Source organism: Arachis ipaensis, chromosome B02, assembly GCF_000816755.2.
Source record: "Arachis ipaensis cultivar K30076 chromosome B02, Araip1.1, whole genome shotgun sequence".
In the NCBI taxonomy this organism is placed as follows: Eukaryota; Viridiplantae; Streptophyta; class Magnoliopsida; order Fabales; family Fabaceae; genus Arachis; species Arachis ipaensis.
Window position 1 is genome coordinate 95,630,586 of NC_029786.2, and position 20,491 is coordinate 95,651,076.

The 20,491-nt window shown below is 36.7% G+C and overlaps 2 long non-coding RNA genes across 3 annotated transcripts; both read right to left on the reverse strand.

The window, feature by feature from the left end:
* Nucleotides 10,335-18,438, reverse strand: LOC107625822. Of its 2 annotated transcripts, none has more exons than XR_002357867.1 (3): nt 18,317-18,438; nt 10,615-10,669; nt 10,335-10,526 (listed from the first exon to the last, which is right to left on the reverse strand). It is a non-coding gene; the product is annotated as an uncharacterized LOC107625822 (long non-coding RNA). The 2 variants fall into 2 exon arrangements; XR_002357868.1 differs by lacking the exon at nt 18,317-18,438 and adding an exon at nt 10,760-10,867.
* Nucleotides 16,091-18,225, reverse strand: LOC107625821. Its single transcript, XR_002357869.1, has 3 exons — nt 18,171-18,225; nt 17,953-18,082; nt 16,091-16,440 (listed from the first exon to the last, which is right to left on the reverse strand). It is a non-coding gene; the product is annotated as an uncharacterized LOC107625821 (long non-coding RNA).

Consider the following 20,491-nt stretch of genomic DNA (forward strand, 5'->3'; position numbering starts at 1 on the left):
CAATAACTAATTTCACCTTTATGAGGGGTTAGCCTCAACCAACGGCTTTATTGCTTCTGCAATTGTGTTCGAATCTAACTTCGAATGATCCTGAGAAATAGTTGCTCTGGTGCAAGTGTGATTACCATTATACCTCCTTATAACCCAACAGTACTTTCTGCTGATCATGCTAACCCTGATAAGCCAATCACAACCTGACCCATACTGTGTACACTTGGCATAAAATGTCAGCGGCTCTGACTCATACACCCGGTAGTCTACACCTCTTCGGATAGTATAATCTTTCATCGCCCTAATAATAGCTTCCCTGGAACTGAATTCCATTCCCACGGCAAATTCACCATCTGCGACAACAGGAATTTTTGCCATGACGACAACCGTAGCATAAATATTTAATACACAAATATTTAATAAGTGCAATTAAAAGTAAATCAATACTCACTACATCATTCTTAATATAATTAATAAACACTAATTAAAAGCATAAGCACATAAATAAATACTAATTAATAAACACTAATTAATATTTAACTTAATCAATAACTAACTACAAATAATATTATTAACTAAACAAACACACAAACAAATGCTAATTACGTATATTATCACATGTCACGTAACTATTTGGTCACATCGATCAATATAAATTATTATAAAATTCTAATCCTTCGTGTATACATATAGGCAATTACGTACCTGCATTCGTATACTCTGGAAACTCCGGAGCATGCATGGCTTCCAAGTCCAAAACTCGCATGAAAGACGGCTCCTCAAACGGATGTTCGTTTGCGAGTGCATTTGCCACGTCAGTCACATTTGGTGCCATAGTGCCGTCACCTTGGTCTTCGTCTCTGTCTGGACCAACAACTTCGTAATTACTTTCAAACTCTTCCTCACTGTTGCTGTTGTAATCTTCCCGTTCAATATTTTGATCAGCTTCAGACTGTTCGAATTCAATATACACCTCAATGAACGATATCTGACCGCGACTTTCAATGTACATTGAAAACATCTCTTGCATGCTCGCTTCATGAGTTACATATTTCGTATGAAATTGAACGAATCCACTAAATACCGGTATGGGATACCTGTATAAAATACATGATATTCTCCTAGACAACCCAGATTCTATCTTCTCACAAATCACACATTTTAGTTTCTCGAATGAGATTGTGAATGGAATAACAATATCTAAGGGATTTTCAAAAATAAATTTCACTCCTTCAACTATTTCTAACAAAATCTGACCGGAATAATATACTTTCCGTAAGACTCTATCATCCATTTTTCTCACTCACATGAATAAACTTCACACTCAAATTATTTTTCTTCGTTCGAAAGAACAGAGAAAGATAGATGGAGGTGCTGAGGGAAGAAGACGATGAATTAAAGAACTGCTCTAATCAGTCCAATACGAGCTACCCACACTTATATAATGTTAAAAAAATATATTATACTCAACTCGGACCCAGCGATTACCGTTAACGTTAGGGGTGTGCATGACTCGGCCCGGCCCGAAGACCCAGCCCAGTCCCGAACACTTTAGGGACTAATTTAGTGTGATTTCATCGGGTCTAGGGCCGGGTATGGGTCTCAAAAATAGACCCGGTCATTATTTCGGGTCGGGTCCGGGCCATAGCTCGGGTCATCCGAAATCGGCTCGGTGGCCCGGTCATCATACATAATTAATATTTTGTGTTATTAGTGATGGATGATGGCTATTATTATGTGAAATTTAAGTGTTGTAAACCTTAATATTTTGTGTTATTAGTCATTATATATAAGACTATAAGTTAATATTTTATGTTTAAAATGCATAAGACTTTAGACTAATGCATAATCTTGTGTTATTTGTATTGATTTAAATATTTGGTGTTATTAGGCAATATTAGTATTGATTATGGTTATGCTTTAATTTTAGAGAAGAGTTGGTTCTTATTATATTTTTCTAAGTGAATTTTACCATGTCAAATAATGATTGGATTCTTGGAAATTTGGATATTTTTACATGCTAACTTACAAGAAGGTATCAAGGTAATATAATGTTAACGGTCTGATTTTCACCCGGTTTTTACCCGGTATAATCGTGGCCCGAAAGTGTATAGGTTTCATCGGGTCTAGGGTCGGGTTCGGGTCTAACAAATAGGCCCGGTATATATTTTGAGTCGGGTCTGGGTCACATCAAATCTGGTTTCACCCGATCCATGCACATCCCTAGTTAACGTATTCAAAAAAAATATTTATTAATCAAATTCGGACGATCCGATTTGATTTTAGAAAAAAAATTTACTAATCGGACAGTCCGATTAGTCACTCCTGAAATTCAAATTTTTCCTCTCTCACAACTCGAACCATCAAATTTGGTTATCCAAATTTTTTTGCACAGAACTCGGATAGTCTGATTTCTTCCACCAGGTTTCAGCAAAAGCTGTCCCACATCCATGTATAGCACCCCCATATTCCATATCAACGCATAACACACATATGGCTGGCATATCTAAAATAATGAGCCAACAACAGTTTCTGACTAACTTTCTGCCATTAAAAAAAGAAGCCTGAGTCGCATGTGTTTCATGCCACATATATGCATGTTTCTGAAAATCGATCGGGATCGGTCAGATTAACTTAGAATTGGTCTTTTGACTAGTTTGCTGGTGATAAAAAATCGTCAAAATCAGTAAAAAAAAAAGAAAAAGAAATTTGCACTTAGTAATCCAAAATAATTTTTCATTAAGAACGAAAAATCATATTGATTTATCAGAAATTAATTATTGAACAGATTCGATTCAAGATAAAAATTAATCAGCAATAAATTAGTCAAAAAATTAAAAAATCAATCTAGCAATTGATTAATTATTAGAATCAATTTAGTTTTGACTTTTGAGCAATTAACCAATTTTAAACCAAAAATATAAAAAAAAAACATATATATTTTATTATATCCGGTTGAAATTAACCTTGATCCCTAACCTCTACTGGTTCGATGAAGCTTGTCCAAAACCCACTCAGCCTGACCCATACATGAGATATGACTTGTTAGAAAATAAAATCAAGTGGTATGCAAGTAACAAAAGTTTAGAAAAGTCAAAGGCAAAATTTAATTTGAATTCAAAGTGGTTACAACTTCATGGTTCATCACCAAGATTCTACAAACTTCTTGTGCTATCTATCAACTTGCATGGATTAGAATTTTCATGAAACATGGTTAAAGAATTGAAGAAGCAAAGTTTGAGTTGAATACAATAATCATCAATTGGCTAGATATTGCTAGAAGCTAACATATTGGAAGCTTGAAGATTTTTGAAGAACATTCAAGAGAATAGTGCAACTACAACATTCTACAATATTGGAGAAATTCAAAATCAAATTAAATTGAAATTAGAAGATTATGGAAACTATATGAATACAAGTTGCACCCATCATCTCCATATTAGAAGAATGAAGAATCATGAATTGGAAGCCTCAAGATTGATGATTAAGAATTTGAAGCAAAATTGAACAAGAAATTGACTAGTCAAAGTTTCTACATGTTTCTTGAATTATTACAACTAGTGCTTAGTTATTATGAGAATTATTATTTTATTATGAAGGTTTGCCTATATAAAGGCTTCATATGTATATGTTGTTATCCATCTCTCCATGAACCAAAATACTTAGTGTTTGTTTCAAAAAATTCTCTCCTTATTATTATGAGTGTTAGTGAGTTTGAGAGATTGAAAATATGATAGCGTCATTTATATGAGTGAGTGATCCTAGGGCCAATTAAGTGTAGATATTATACTTACATTTGGTATCAGAGCTGGTTAATCCAGTGCCTAGTGTTTGAGATTTTGTGAGGTGTGAGAGAGTTCTCACAAAGTTGTTTATTCATAGAGTCGGTATAGCAAACGCTTTCAATATTGTGTGGTCTGGTCCCAAGTTAGATGGGAAACTTGATTATAGTTATTGGGAGACTTTGATGTCTACCCATTTGAAGGCCAGAACCTGTGGAATTTTATTGAACCGGGTTTGCAAGAAGGAGTAGATGCTGCTCAACAGAGGAGAGATCAATTGGCGCTATCTCAAATTCATCAAGGTGGAGATTATACTGTGTTTGGCAAAATAGCAAATGCCAAAAGTGCAGAAGAAGCATGGAACACGTTGAAGCTGTCATATAAAGGCATAGATAAAGCTCAGAAAGCAAAGCTATAGTCTTTCAGAAGAGAATATGAAAGGTATGAGATATCTAGCTCAGAAATCATTGAGCAATCTTTTACTCATGTTACAGACTTTGTCAATAAGATAAGAGTCTATGGAGATGATATGCCCGATGGCAAAGTGGTGGAGAAAATTCTTCGTACCATGCCGATGAAGTATGACCATGTGGTGACTACGATACTAGAGTCCCACGATATGGATACTATGATGATTGCAGAGTTGCAAGGAACCATGGAAAGTCACATCAGTAGAATACTGGAGAAGTCAGAAAAATCAACCGAGGAAGCCCTGAAAAGCCGAGTGAATTTAAGCAATGTTGCAGAATCAAGCCGTACACAAGAAGGACGAGGACGTGGTTTCAATCTTCAAAATAGAGGTAAAGGAAGTTTCAGAGGTAGAGGTCGTGGCAATTACAACCAAGGAAGTTATAATAATTTTATACCACCTAATCAAGGAAGAGGTGGAACAAATTTCAGGCCTGTCAACCGAGGAAGAGATCGAGGCAATTTTTATCAAGAAAGAACTAATTTCAACTACTTTCATTGTGGAAATTTTGGACCCAAAGCAGCAGATTGCAGATTCAAAACGATGAATAACAATCAAGCACACGTTTTAGAAAAATAGCATTAAAATACTAATGATAATCCGGGTACTCAGACTTTATTTTTTTACAAGTAATTCATGTGTTGAAGATAAAAATATATGGTACTTGGATAATGCTTGTAGTAATCATATGTCTAGTAGAAAGGAGTTTTTTTCTTCATTAGATGATTCTGTTAAACTATTATTGAAGTTTGGTAATAGTACAAAGATCCCTATTGAAGGAAAAGGGCACATACCAATTAGATTGAAGGATAGTTCTCTGAGTTATATTTCTGATGTTTACTATGCTCTTGAACTTGATTACAATTTACTGAGTATGGGGCAATTATCTGAGATAGGATATAAGATGATAACTTATCATGGATATTGCACTGTGTTTGACAACAATGGAAGGTTCATAGATAAAGCAAAGATGACTTCAAACAGAATGTTTCCATTAAAAATTCAACATATTAATCCCTCTTGCATGAGCTCTGTGATACTTGATGATAACTAGCTGTGGCACATGCGGTTTGGATATTTTTATTTTTCTGGCCTAAACTACCTGTCAAGGAAAGGACTTATTTCTGGCCTATCACGGATTCATATTCCCAATTGTATTTGTGAGATTTGTCAACTGGGAAAGAAGCATAGAGATCCATTCCCTACAGAAAATTCATGGAGAGCTAGAAGATTACTTGAAATTGTGTATTCAGATCTCTGTTCTGTAGAAGTTCCAAGTAATGGTGGTAGCAGGTACTTTATCGCTTTTATTGATGATTTTAGTAGATATACATGGGTATACTTTCTAAAGCAAAAATCAGAAGCCTGTGATGTCTTTAAGACATTCAAGGCATTTGTCGAAAAAGAAAGTGGCTATAAAATCAAAATTCTCAGAATTGATAGAGGAACAGAATATCTTGCATGTTCAGAATACTTTAAGCAACATGGAATTCAACACCAACTAACAACTAGATACACTCCTCAACAAAATGGAGTTGCTGAAAGAAAGAACAGAACCATCATGGATATAGTCAGATGCATGCTCAAGTCAAAACAAATGCCTAAAGAGTTTTGGGCAGAAGCATTCGCAACAGCATATCATATTTTAAACAGGTGTCCAACAAAAAGTGTTCGTGATAAAACTTCAGAGGAAGCTTGGAGTGGAAAGCGGCCTTCCATCCATCATTTCAGAGTCTTTGGGGGTATTGCTTATGCCCACGTACAAGATCAATTAAGGAAGAAGTTAGATGACAAAGACGAAAAGTGTATCTTTATTGGCTATAGCACAGTCTCAAAAACATACAAGTTGTACAATCCAAAAACAAAGAAAGTAATCATCAGCAGAGACGTGACATTCGATGAGAAAGACATCTGGGACTGGAACACAAAGACAGAAAAGCAACTTACTATAATTCCAAATACACGTGATGAAGTAGAAGAAAGGCAACCTGACACAACCGGACAATCAGAATCATCTAGAAGATCACAAAGAGAGCGGAGACTACCTGCTAGATTAGCAGATTATGAAGTTGGCAATGACAACGATCTGTCTAATGAAGAAATCATAAACTTTGCTTTATTTTCAGACCGTAATCCGTTGAACTTTGAAGAAGCTTCTAAAGACAACACTTGGAAGAAAGGAATGGATGAGGAGATTCATGCCATTGAGAAGAATGACACATGGGAGCTGACAGATTTACCAACAAATAAGAAGCAGATTGGAGTAAAGTGGGTTTACAAAACTAAGTACAAACCCAACGGTGAAGTTGATCATTTCAAAGCAAGATTAGTTGCAAAAGGATACAAACAAAAGCCAGGTATCGATTATTTTGAAGTATTTGCTCCTGTTGCTAGATTAGATAGTATTCGTATGATTATTTCACTCTCAGCTCAAAATAAGTGGAAGATATATCAAATGGATGTTAAGTCTGCATTTCTAAATGGCACTTTAAAAGAAGAAGTGTATGTTGAGCAACCTACAGGATATGAAGTTTTTGGAAAAGAAGATAAAATTTACAAGTTGAAGAAAGCCTTGTACGGGTTAAAACAAGCACCAAGAGCATGGTACAAGAAGATTGATTCTTATTTTACTCAGAATAGTTTCAAAAGATGTCCATTTGAACATACGCTTTATATCAAGTTTGTTGAACCTGGAGATATCTTGATCATGTGTTTTTATGTTGATGATTTAATCTTTACTGGCAACAATTTGAAGATAATTACAGAATTCAGAGAGGCTATGATAAAGCACTTTGAAATGATAGATATGGGCTTGATGTCTTACTTTCTTGGCATTGAAGTGGTTCAAAGAGATGATGGTATTTTCGTTTCTCATAAGAAATATGCAAATGATATTTTGAAGAAATTTCAAATGGAACATTCAAAACCAGTTCATACTCCAATCGAAGAGAAGTTCAAGTTGTTGAGAGAAGATAAAGGAAGAGCAGTAAATCCTACATATTACAAAAGCTTGATTGGAAGTCTAAGGTACTTGACTGCGACTAGACTAGATATTGTATTTGGAGTTGGTTTGCTTAGCAGATTTATGGAGGAGCCTTGTACCAACCATTTGCAAGCGGCAAAAAGAATTCTTCGATATATCAAAGATACTTTAAATGATGGTATTTATTATGAAAATACTACTGAAGTGAATCTTGTTGGTTACACTGATAGTGATTGGGCTGGAGATATAAAAACAAGAAAAAGTACCTCAGGTTTTGTATTTCATCTTGGTTCTGGTGCAATTTCATGGTCGTCAAAGAAACAACCAGTAGTAGCACTCTCTACAGCAGAAGCAGAATATATAGCAGCAGTAAGTTGTGCAACATAAGCAGTTTGGTTAAGAAGAATTCTTGAGGAATTGAATGAGAAACAAAGTACTCCAACAACAATATTTTGCAATAACAAGTAAGCTATTGTGCTTTGCAAAAATCCAGTATTCCATGGAAGATCGAAGCATATTGATATTCGATTTCACAAAATCATAGAGTTGGTGAATGAGAAAGAAGTTTTTATTGAGTACTGTCCCATTGAAGATGGTTAAAAATTGAAGAAGTAAAGTTTGAGTTGAATACAATAATCATCAATTGGCTAGATATTGCTAGAAGCTAACATAATGGAAGCTTGAAGATTTTTGAAGAACATTCAAGAGAATAGTACAACTACAACATTCTACAACATTGAAGAAATTCAAAATCAAATTGAATTGAAATTAGAAGATTATGGAAACTACATGAATACAAGTTGCACTAATCATCTCCATATTAGAGGAATGAAGAATCATGAATTGAAAGCTTCAAGATTGATGATTAAGAATTTGAAGCAAAATTGAACAAGGAATTGACTAGTCAAATGTTCTACATGTTTCTTGAATTATTACAACTAGTGCTTAGTTGTTATAAGAATTAATATTTTATTATGAAGGTTTGTCTATATAAAGGCTTCATATGTATATGTTGTTATCCATCTCTCCATGAACCAAAATATTTACTGTTTGTTTCAAAAAATTCTCTCCTTATTATTATGAGTGTTAGTGAGTTTGAGAGATTAAAAATATGATAGCGTCATTTATATGAGTGAGTGATCCTAGGGCCAATTAAGTGTGGGTATTATACTTACACTTGGTATCAGAGCTGGTTAATCCAGCGCCTGGTGTTTGAGAGTTTGTGAGGTGTGAGAGAGTTCTCACAAAGTTGTTTATTGTAACACCCTACCACACAGAGCTTTACGCTTAAGTCGTAAAACAGAGGTGGTGTGGTATTACGACCTCTAAAATAAAATGTATATATATAATAGCAGAAGAATTATAATATGCTAGGAGCCTTGAAGAATAGAGGAAATAAAAATCGCGAAATAAAAACGCAACGCTCGAGAAACGAGTTAACTTGCATGCTAAGAAAGCTACAGCTGTCAAGTGTAAAGTAACCCAAAACAGAAACAGAGAGTCAAAGATACAAAATAACGAGCTCTTGACTCAGCCTACGAAGTCAAGACTAGCCAGAGAATATACACACATATATACATATATATACATATCCCAAACCCAAATGTACATAAACAAAATCCTGCCTCTCCATACACCTCTAGGAGGATAAAAAAGAATAAGTTATGTGGAGAGAAAGCTAAGTACATATATATACATCATAGCATAACAAAATAACCTAGTAACCACTCCGCTTCAAGAGTCTAGACGCCTAAGGAGATGCCTCTCGACCTGCATCTGAAAAACAACAATATAGTATGGAATAAGAACCGAAGGTTCTCAGTATGGTAAAGGTGTCACACACATAATATATAAGGTCCTGGGAATGCCAGAGGCAATCCTAGAACGCCGACACTCATATTATAGAGCTTAAAGTATTAAACAGAAGCCATAAAAGGTAGTTTTCTAAGAGTACCTAAACTTGACTTAACTTAACCTTAAATATAAACCCCATATTGCCGTTCCTCCATACCTCCACCTCCTTCAGTATTTTACAGACAGTTAAAACAAATATAAGCAAGCACAAGAAGGTTACAAATACAGCAGGTAATAATTACACATTTAACATGGAAAATACAGCTAGGCACACCCAACTAATGCACAAGCAAGTAATTCAAGTAATATGCAGATGATGCATGCCTGTCCTACGGCTGATGAGACTCATCTGTCGGTTATCCAGCCAATCTGACAAGTTTGAAAATACTTAGACTGTCCCCCGACGTGCATCCCCAAGAGTCTATGCATAGCTTTTTCTCAAATAATCAATATTACTCAATGAGGGTTACATTCCCGAGAATTTATATAGTGCCCGGTCACACTTATGTCGTAGGCTCAACAGAGTATCGAGTTTTCAACCTGGTACACGTGGTAGCAAGCCACAGTACTTTATCCAGGAAATATCGTATCTCAGATCGTTCAAATTCATAAGCCATATAAATGATTCAATTATAATTCATCAACATCCACATCATTCTCAATCACATCTCATTCATCATCATACATCAATCATATTCAATCCTTATCCTTCATTATCACACCTCCCATTCCATCCATCAATAGTTCCTTTTCAAAACATAATTCATTCTTTTCTAAATGAATCAAACTTAAAACATACTCATTTTCTTAATAACTCAAAATCAAACCATATAACCTTTGAATCTAAATCATTTTAAATAATCATATAAAAAAATCTCTAATTTTTATAAAATTTCGGCAGCATCTCCTCTAAAACTCGGACTTTGCCACCCTTTTCGGGTCCAAACCTGCGTTCTTATCAATTCAACATACCCTCCTCATCATCATAACAATCACCACAATAAATCTACCTCAGATCAATAATTATACTCATACAATATTCAAATTCAACAACCAAAATTCAACTAAGAATCATAGTTCACAAATCTTAGGCTTTTAACACAAAATACCTCATTATCACAACAACTTCCACGATAGTTATACCTCAAATCAATAATTCACCAAATCACCAGTTAATAAACAAGCACCAAACCAACCATGTTCATCAACAGGATACTAAGTATTAAATATACACATGCAATCCAACTTATCCTATGGTCATCTAGCCTAAGTTTTCACAGAACATTATATATTAAATGCAAGAAACATAAACCATACCTTGGCCGATTTTCACGTAACGACCAAAGAAAATTATTTAAAACCAAGGAAGCCCCTTCAAAATTCAACTAATCAACTTCTTCCAAGTTCCAATATTCACAATTCCAAGCTCCAATTATTTATTCACAACCTAATACACATTCATAACACATATATATCCAATTTAATACTCAAAGCTCAAATTTAATGAAATTAAAATAAAATTATCGTATTCTCACCTTACCCAAGCTTCACATAAGCAAGAGTGAACGTTTTTCTCAAGTTAATTGGATCCTAAAACATCAGAAATCAAAGAAATTCAACATTCCTATTCATAATTCAAAAATTGGGGGAAGAAGAGGCTGAGGTGAAATAACAAGTTACCTATGAAATTCTTCCAGTAGAAACATAGAGCTCGATGCGGTGAACACGTGGCCACAAACGGTGCGGCAATTGGAGCTCGGACGGAGGAGTTACGGGAGTTGGAAATTTGCCGTAGGGGGTTCAGGAGTGTTTTCTTCTCCCTGGGGCTTTTCACGCTGCTGCAGGTGAAATGAAGAAGAAAGGGCTTTCGGGCTCATTTAAAGTGTTGGTCCGGTTGGATCGACAATCCGGTTCGGGTCCAGTTCAACTAGTATGGCCCGTTCGGTCCAATTTTGGACCGATTTCTTCGAAATTAGTGTCAAAATTCTCATTTCGATGAGCTCTATCCTAATTTGATATAATATTCACATTTCTAATTTTTCTTATTAAAAACTAATTTATTGACTAATTATCTACTAATTTATCGGGGTTTACATCCTACCCACCTAACAAAGAATTTTGCCCTCAAAATTCAAATCTAGTTACCTGAAAAGAGATGTGGATAGTCCTTTCACATATCTGATTCGAGCTCCCAGGTATGTTCCTCGATACCAGCTCGACTCCAAGCTAATTTTACCAATGATACTTCCTTCCAGCGTAATCATTTAATACTAGTATCATCAATTCTCACTGGAATTACTAGAAGTGTTAGATCTTCTCTTACTTGGATTGGTTCTAGTTCCAGAATATGACTTGCGTCAGGAGTATACTTCCAAAGCTATGACACATGAAACACGTCATGCAAATTCGAAAGATACGGTGGTAAGGCAATTCTATAAGCCACTGGCCCAATTCTCTTCAGGATCTCAAACGGTCCAATATAACGGGGATTCAGTTTTTAGTCTTAATAGCTCTTCCCACTCCAGTGGTTGGTGTTACCTTCAGAAAGACATGTTCTCATTCTTCAAACTCCAAAGGCTTTCGCCTTTGATCAGCATAGCTCTTCTGACGACTCTGGACTATAAGCATTCGATTACGAATCTTTTTTATCTGTTTAGTAGTTTCAGCTATCATCTCAGGCCCTAACAAATTTCTTTCTCCAGTTTCATGCCAACATAGTGGAGACTGGCATTTTCTGCCATACAAAGCTTCATATGGAGCCATTCCGATGCTCACATGGTAGCTATTATAAGCAAATTCCACTAATGGCATATACCGATCCCAACTCACTGGTTGGTCCAAAACACAGGCCCTTAGCATATCCTCTAAGGTCTGAATTGTTCTCTCTGACTGACCATCTGTCTGAGGATGATATGCAAGACTCAAACTTAACTGAGTCCCAAATGCACGTTGAAAAGCTCCCCAGAACCTTGATTTAAAATGAGGATCCCTGTCAGATATAATGGTAAAAGGCACGCCATGCAACCTGACAATCTCTTTGATATACATTCGAGCCAATTCCTCCATTGTGCAACTTATTCGAATGGGAAGAAAGTGAGATGACTTTGTCAATCGATCCACAACCACCCAAATAGCGTCACAACCAGATCGGGTTTTAGGCAAACCTATCATAAAATCCATTGCGATACTCTCCTATTTCCATTGTGGAATCTCCAAAGGCTGAAGGGTCTCTGATGGTCTCTGATGCTCAATCTTAACCTTCTGACACGTTAAACATTTAGATACGTGTAATGCCACATCATTCTTCATCCCTGGCCACCAGAACATCGCTTTCAGATCTTGATACATTTTGGTACTCCTTGGATGAATTGAGAACCCACTCTTATGAGCTTCCTTCAAGATACTTTATCGCAGGTCTCTAACATCAGGCACAATAATCCGATTCTTGAACCTCCATAAACCATCCTGACCTTTTGACACTCTCCACTGTTTTCCCTGCTCAACTGCTGGTAATACCTTACGTAACGTTTCACTATCTCGATGAGCCTTCAGAAGTTCTGATTTAAAATCACTTGAAATCTGCAACTGACTCAAACACAGAATTCCAAATTCTTCTCTAACTCCCAAATTCAAACCTTGAAATGCTTTCAGTAACTCTTCCTCCCGTAGCATCATCCAAGCTACATATAAAGACTTCCGACTCAAAGCGTCCGCCACAACATTCGTTTCTCCTGGATGATAATTCAATTCAAAATCATAATCTTTCAGAAGCTCCATCCACCTCCTCTGACGCATATTCAACTCTTTCTACTCAAAAAGATACTTCAAACTCTCATGGTCTGAGAAAACATAAAACTTAATGCCATAAAGATAATGCCTCCAAATCTTTAAAGCAAACACAACAGCAGCAAGTTCCAAATCATGTGTCGGGTAGTTCATCTCATGCGGCCTTAACTGTCGTGAGGCGCATGCTACAACATTCTGGTGCTGCATCAGAACACACCCCAAGCTCTTCAGCATGCATCATAGTACAGTTCAAACGGCTCACTTGGTTCAGGCAATACTAACACGGGTGCAGTAGTTAATCTGTGCTTCAGTGCTTGGAAGCTCTCTTCACATTTCAGAGACCAAACAAAAGGCGTATCCTTCCTAGTCAACTTAGTTAAAGGTAAGGCGAGCTGTGAAAATCTCTTAATGAATCTCCGATAATACCCCACCAAACCTAGGAAACTCTTGATCTCTGTCACTGAAGTTGGTCGCTCCCAATTCATTACTGCTTCCACCTCAGCAGGATCTACAGCTATTCCCTGTTTACTCACCACGTGACCGAGAAACTTCACCTCACTCTTTCAGAACTCGCATTTAGATAACTTAGCATATAACTTCCTGTCTCTCAGAATTTGCAACACAGTTCGCAAGTGATCAGCATGCTCTTCTTCAGTCTTAGAATAAACAAGAATGTCATCAATGAAGACAATAACAAAATTGTCTAGATATGGTCAGAAAATTCTGTTCATATAATCCATAAATACTGCCGGGGCATTAGTTAACCCAAAAGACATCATTGTATACTCATAATGACCATAACGCGTCTTGAAAGCAGTTTTCGGAATATCCTCGTCTCTAACCCTTATCTGATGATACCCGGATTGCAAATTAATCTTAGAAAACACACCGGCACCTTGTAACTGATCCATTAGATCATCAATTCTAGGCAACGGATATTTATTCTTCACAGTGATCTTATTCAATTGCCGATAATCGACACATAACCGCATACTCCCATCCTTCTTCTTTACCAGTAACACTGGCGCTCTCCACGGAGAAATACTTGGTCGAATAAAATGCTTACCCAACAGATCTTCTAGTTGAGCCTTCAGTTCAGCCATTTCTAAAGGTGACATCCTATAAGGAGTAATCGAAATTGGACCGGTTCCAGGTACCAACTCAATTGCAAATTCGACCTCCCGGTTAGGTGGAAATTCATTAATATCATCCGGAAACACATTTGGAAATTCACATACAATCGGAATCTGCTCTAAACTCTTATCATCACCTGATACTCTCGCAGTTAATAACATAATACTCTGACATTTAGTTCCAGAACAGTTTATTATCATAGAATTCAAATATTAACTATTCACTACAACCGGTGCTTCTGACCCTTCCGGCATAAACTGTACTGACTTCTCAGAACAATCAAGAAAAACATGATTCTTAGATAACCAATCCAATCCCAAGATGAGATCAAGACCAGTCATAGGCAAACAAATCAAATCATACACAAATTCATGCTGTTGTACTCGAAAAGAAACTTGTGGACATCCTATCCTAGTCACCATAGCTTCATGAGTAGCATTATATACTTTCAAATCATAACCTAAAATCACCATTCTCAATCCTAACTCATTGGCCTTTTCAATTGCAATAAATGAATGAGTTGCTCCTGAATCAAATAAAGCGTTTAAGATTTTACCAGCCATTTCACAATTAACTCTAATCAGTGTCTCAGATTCCTCATCACCTATTGTAGAAGTGGTGTATACTCTCCCCGGCTGCTACACCCTACCAGTCTCATACTTCTTCTTTTCTGGGCAATGAGTGGCCATATGCCCGGTCTGTCCACAGGAATAGCATACTCCAAGTCCTAACCTGCACGGAACTCCAGGGTGATACTTTCCACACTTCTGACAATTCAGATCCTGTTGTGGTTGCTTCCCAAACCTTCTTCCCTGATTGACATTAGTATTCGGCCTTCTATAATTGCCTTGACCCTGAGTCTGCTACGGAACAAAGACTCCACGCTTGAAATTCCTACCTCTCAGAGCAAAGTTTCTCCCTAAAGGCCTCTGAAAAGGCACCCTCAAACTCCCTTTCTCTGCTGCCGCCTTTCTCACACAATCTTCAGCCACCTTACTCTTATTCACCAGTTCAGAAAACACCCTGATCTCCATTGGGGCAACGAAGCTCAGAATATTGCTCCGAATACCTCCCTCGTATTTAATACACTTCCATTCAGCAAAATCTTCAGGCGCACCTTGACAAATACGAGAAAAGTGACACAACTCCTCAAACTTACTAGTATACTCAGCAACGGTCATTTGTCCCTGCTTTAACTGCATTAATTCAAGTTCTTTGGCATTTTTGGCTGAATTAGGAAAGTATTTCTTATAGAATTCTATCCGAAAAACCTCCCAAGGAATTGCAGCACCATCAGGCTGTAGGATACATCGGGTCCCATGCCACTAATACTGAGCTTCACCTTACAACTGATAAGTTCCAAATTCAACCCATTGCTCTTCAGGAACCTGTTGGGACTGTAATGCCCGTTCCATAGCCTGAATCTAATTATCTGCATCAGTGGGATTTGAGGTTCCCCCTGAAGGTCAGAGGACGAACTTTCAGAAATGTAGCAAGTGTCATAGGACCATCCTCATCATTATTGTTTCCATGATTACCCTGATTTATCTGATTACCCAGTTCCTCGGCTGTCACCTGCATTGCTGCAGCCATATTTCTCAGGGAAGCCATAAAGTCTACTGGATCAGTCCCCGCGGGGACAAGAGTAATAGTGCCTATCCTACCTCTACCTCGTCCGCGTCCGCGTCCGCGTGTTGACATCTGGTCCCTATACACACCAAACAAGTGATATTAAGTTGATCAGTCTCAATATCGCAGGTCTAATGCTTTAAGTTCCAAATGCATGCTCACAAATGTTTATGCCATATATATCAGTCAGATATCCTAATAGCACATAAACACATACACAGAGAATGCACAGAGGCACAATCAGTCTATTTTTCAGGCTCTATAGGAACGAACTGCTCTGATACCATAATGTAACACCCTACCATACAGAGCTTTACGTTTAAGTCGTAAAACAGAGGTGGTGTGGTATTACGACCTCTAAAATAAAATGTATATATATATAATAGCAAAAGAATTATAATATGCTAGGAGCCTTGAAGAATAGAGCAAATAAAAATCGCAGAATAAAAACGCAACACTCAAGAAACGAGTTAACTTGCATGCTAAGAAAGCTACAGCTGTCAAGTGTAAAGTAACCCAAAACAGAAACAGAGAGTCAAAGATACAAAATAACGAGCTCCTGACTCAGCCTGCGAAGTCAAGACTGGCCAGAGAATATACACACATATATATACATATATATACATATCCAAAATCCAAATGTACATAAACAAAATTCTGCCTCTCCATACACCTCTAGGAGGATCAAAAAGAATAAGTTATGTGGAGAGAAAGTTAAGTACATATATATACATCATAGCATAACAAAATAACCCAGTAACCACTCCGCTTCAAGAGTCCAGACGCCTAACGAGATGCCTCTCGACCTGCATCTGAAATTAACAACATAGTATGGAATGAGAACCGGAGGTTCTCAGTATGGTAAAGGTGCCACACACATAATATATAAGGTCTTGGAAATGCCAGAGGCAATCCTAGAACGCTGACACTCAGATTATAGAGCTTAAAGTATTAAACAGAAGCCATAAAAGGTGGTTTTCTAAGAGTACCTAAACTTGACTTAACTTAACCTTAAATCTAAACCCCATATTGTCGTTCCTCCATACCTCCACTTCCTTCAGTATTTCACAGACAGTTAAAACAAATATAAGCAAGCACAAGAAGGTTACAAATATAGCAGGTAACAATTACACATTTAACATGGCAAATACAGTTAGGCACACCCAACTAATGCACAAGCAAGTAATTCAAGTAATATGCAGATGATGCATGCCTGTCCTACGGCTGATGAGACTCATCTGTCGGTTATCCAGCCAATCCGACAAGTTTGAAAATATTTAGACTGTCCCCCGACGTGCATCCCCAAGAGTCTATACATAGCTTTTTCTTAAATAATCAATATTACTCAATGAGGGTTACATTTTCGGGAATTTATATAGTGCCCGGTCACACTTATGTCGTAGGGTCAATAGAGTATCGAGTTTTTAACCTGGTACATGTGGTGGCAAGCCACGGTACTTTATCCAGAGAATCTCGTATCTCAGATCGTTCAAATTCATAAGCCATATAAATAATTCAATTATAATTTATCAACATCCACATCATTCTCAATCGCATCACATTCATCATCATACATCAATCATATTCAATCCTTATCCTTCATTATCACACCTCCCATTCCATCCATCAATAGTTCCATTTCAAAACATAATTCATTCTTTTCTAAATGAATCAAACTTAAAACGAGTAAAGTATTGTATTTGTCCCCAACGTTTGGGGTAAGTTCTATTTGTGTCCCTAACGTTTAAATCGTCCTATTTGTATCCCTAACGTTTATAAAAGTGATTCAATGTTATCCTACTATCACTTTTCTTAATAACTCAAACTCAAACCATATAACCTTTGAATCTAAATCTTTTTAAATAATCATATAAATAAAATCTCTAATTTTTATAAAATTTTGGCAGCATCTCCTCTAAAACTCGGACTTTGCCACCCTTTTCGGGTCCAAACCTGCGTTGTTTTCAATTCAACATACCCTTCCTCATCATCATAACAATCACCACAATAAATCTACCTCATATCAACAATTATACTCATACAATATTCAAATCCAACAACCAAAATTCAACTAAGAATCATAGTTCACAAATCCTAGGCTTTTAACACAAAATACCTCATTATCACAACAACCTCCACAATAGTTATACCTCAAATCAATAATTCACCAAATCACTAGTTAATCAACAAGCACCAAGCCAACCATGTTCATCAATATGATACTAAGTATTAAATATACACATGCAATCCAACTTATCCTATGGTCATCTAGCCTAAGTTTTCACAGAACATTATATATTAAATGGAAGAAGCCTAAACCATACCTTGGCCGATTTTCACGTAACGACCAAAGAAAATTATTTAAAACCAAGGCAGCCCCTTCAAAATTCAACTAATCAGCTTTCTCCAAGTTTCAATATTCACAATTCCAAGCTCCAATTATTTATTCACAACCTAATACACATTCATAACACATATATATCCAATTTAATACTCAAAGTTCAAATTTAATGAAATTAAAATAAAATTATCGTATCCTCACCTTACTCAAGCTTCACATAAGCAAGAGTGAACGTTTTCCTCAAGCTAATTGGATCTTAAAACATCAGAAATCAAAGAAATTCAACATTCCTATTCATAATTAAAAAATTGGGGGAAAGAAGAGGCTAAGCTGAAATAACAAGTTACCTATGAAATTGTACCGGTAGAAACGTAGAGTTCAATGCGGTGAACGCGTGGTCGCAAACGGTGCGGCGATTGGAGCTCAGACGGAGGAGTTACGGGAGTTGGAAATTTGCCGTAGGGGGTTCGGGAGTGTTTTCTTCTCCCTGGGGCTTTTCACGCTGCTGCAGGTGAAATGAAGAAGAAAGGGCTTCCAGGCTCATTTAAAGTATTGGTCCGGTTGGACCAACAACCTAGTTTAGGTCCGATTCAACCAGTTCGGCTTGTTCGGTTGAATTTGGACTGATTTCTTCGAAATTAGTGTCAAAATTCTCGTTTCGATGAGCTCTATCCTAATTTGATATAATATTCGCATTTCTAATTTTTCTTATTAAAAACTAATTTATTGACTAATTATCTACTAATTTATCGAGGTTTACATTTATTCATAGATTCGGTATGGCAAACACTTTCAATATTGTGTGGTCTGGTCCCAAGTTAGATGGGAAACTTGATTATAGTTATTGGGAGACTTTGATGTCTACCCATTTGAAGACCCAGAACCTGTGAAATTTCATTGAACCAGATTTCCAAGAAGGAGCAGATGCTGCCCGACAGAGGAGAGATTAATTGGCGCCATCTTAAATTCATCAAGGTGTAGATTATACTGTGTTTGGCAAAATAGCAAATGCCAAAAGTGCAAAAGAAGCATGGAACACGTTGAAGCTGTCATATAAAGGCGTAGATAAAGCTCAAAAAGCAAAGCTACAGTCTTTCAGAAGAGAATATGAAAGGTATGAGATGTCTAGCTTAAAAACCGTTGAGCAATATTTTACTCGTGTTACAGACCTTATCAATAAGATGAGAGTCTATGGAGAAGATATGCCCGATAGCAAAGTGGTGGAGAAAATTCTTCGCACCATGCCGATGAAGTATGACCATATGGTGACTACGATACTAGAGTCCCACGATATGGATACTATGATGATTACAGAGTTGCAAGGAACCATGGAAAGTCACATCAGTAGAATACTAGAGAAGTCAGAAAGATCAACCAAGGAAGCCCTAAAAAAACGAGTGAATTTAAGCAATGTTGCAGAATCAAGCCGTACACAAGAAGGACGAGGACGTGGTTTCAATCTTCAAAATAGAGGTAAAGGAAGTTTCAGAGATAGAGGTCGTGGCAATTACAACCAAGGAAGTTATAACAATTTTACACCACCTAATCAAGGAAGAGGTGGAACGAATTTCAGGCTTGTCAACCGAGGAAGAGGTCGAGGCAATTTTTATCAAGAAAGAACTAATTTCAACTGTTTTCATTGTGGAAAGTATGGACACAAAGCAGCAGATTGCATATTCAAAATGATGAATAACAATCAAGCACACGTTTTAGAAAAACATCATTAAAATACTAATGATAATCCGGGTACTCAGACTTTATTTTTTACAAGAAATTCATGTGTTGAAGATGAAAATATATGGTACTTAGATAATGCTTGTAGTAATCATATGTCTGGTAGAAAGGAGTTCTTTTCTTCATTAGATGATTCTGTTAAACTATTATTGAAGTTTGGTAATAGTACAAAGATCCCTATTGAAGCAAAAGGGCACATACCAATTAGATTGAAGGATGGTTCTCTGAGTTATATTTCTGATGTTTACTATGCTCCTAAACTTGATTACAATTTACTGAGTATGGGGCAATTATCTGAGAAGGGATATAAGATGATAACTTATCATGGATATTACACTGTGTTTGACAACAACGGAAGGTTCATAGATAAAGCAAAGATAAATTCAAACAGAATGTTTCCATTAAAAATTTAACATGTTAATCCCTCTTGCATGAGCTTTGTGATACTTGATGATAACTGGCTGTGGCACATGTAGTTTGGACATTTTCATTTTCTGGCCTAAACTACCTTTCAAGGAAAGACTTGTTTCTGGCCTACCACAGATTCATATTTCCAATTGTATTTGCGAGATTTGTCAACTGGAAAAGAAGCACAGAGATACATTCCCTACAGGAAAGTCATGGAGAGCTAGAAGATTACTTGAAATTGTGCATTCAGATCTTTGTTCTGTAGAAGTTCCAAGTAATGATGGTAGCAGGTACTTTATCACTTTTATTGATGATTTTAGTAGATATACATGGGTATACTTTCTGAAGCAGAAATCAAAAGCATGTGATGTCTTTAAGAC